Raw genomic sequence first — 697 nt, forward strand, 5'->3', positions numbered from 1 at the left:
TAGGACAGGTGCAAAGGCAGCCTCTTGAGCCATTGGAACAGGGAAAAGTGATTCCTGAGCTACACAGTGTCCCCGGTTCCATCAGTAAGTTGGAGTCTCAACCATGGCATGTTGACCCAGCTGAGCCAACATATTTATCCCCTGCATTGCATAGGCCACACTGTTTACCTTGTGCCCTCTCCATGTATTTTTGTTAACACTCTAGGACCCTTGTGGTTGTCTTGCAGTAACCAGGCCTGTGGTCCATGTTCATTATCCCTGGGCGTTCAGCTCTTTCCTTTACCTCTGCCCTCATTTGTACCAACCGGCCATTTCCCCACAGTTGTGTTGCATTAGTTTCTAGTTTGTTACTATACAAATATTAAGAGCTTTTTCAAAAACGACAAGCATATATTGTTTAAAGTCCCCCATTTTACCTCTCTCCTGACAAATCCTCTCCACCAAGCCCCACTTCCCAGAGGCAACAAGTTATATAAATGCTACTTCACATTTTGCATTTTATTGTTGAAGTTACAAATGCTCATTAAGTAATTCTTTTATTTTTTTAAATAAAAGAATTACTTATTATTTAAAAAAATACTTTATTTTTAAAGCTATACATATTCATTAATTTTTTTTGCATAATTAAAAATTTAACCCCACTCCATTTCTGGTTTATTCCCTTCCCCTGGTTTTTCTATTCATAGGAATAGTTGGG

The 697-nt window shown here is 38.6% G+C and overlaps 1 protein-coding gene across 2 annotated transcripts in view; it reads left to right on the forward strand.

The window, feature by feature from the left end:
• The window catches only part of KREMEN1 (kringle containing transmembrane protein 1), a 34,768-nt gene that overhangs the window by 2,060 nt on the left and 32,011 nt on the right, over window positions 1-697 (forward strand). The window lies entirely within an intron of this gene.

Source organism: Myotis davidii, unplaced genomic scaffold (genome assembly GCF_000327345.1).
Source record: "Myotis davidii unplaced genomic scaffold, ASM32734v1 scaffold478, whole genome shotgun sequence".
In the NCBI taxonomy this organism is placed as follows: domain Eukaryota; kingdom Metazoa; phylum Chordata; class Mammalia; order Chiroptera; family Vespertilionidae; genus Myotis; species Myotis davidii.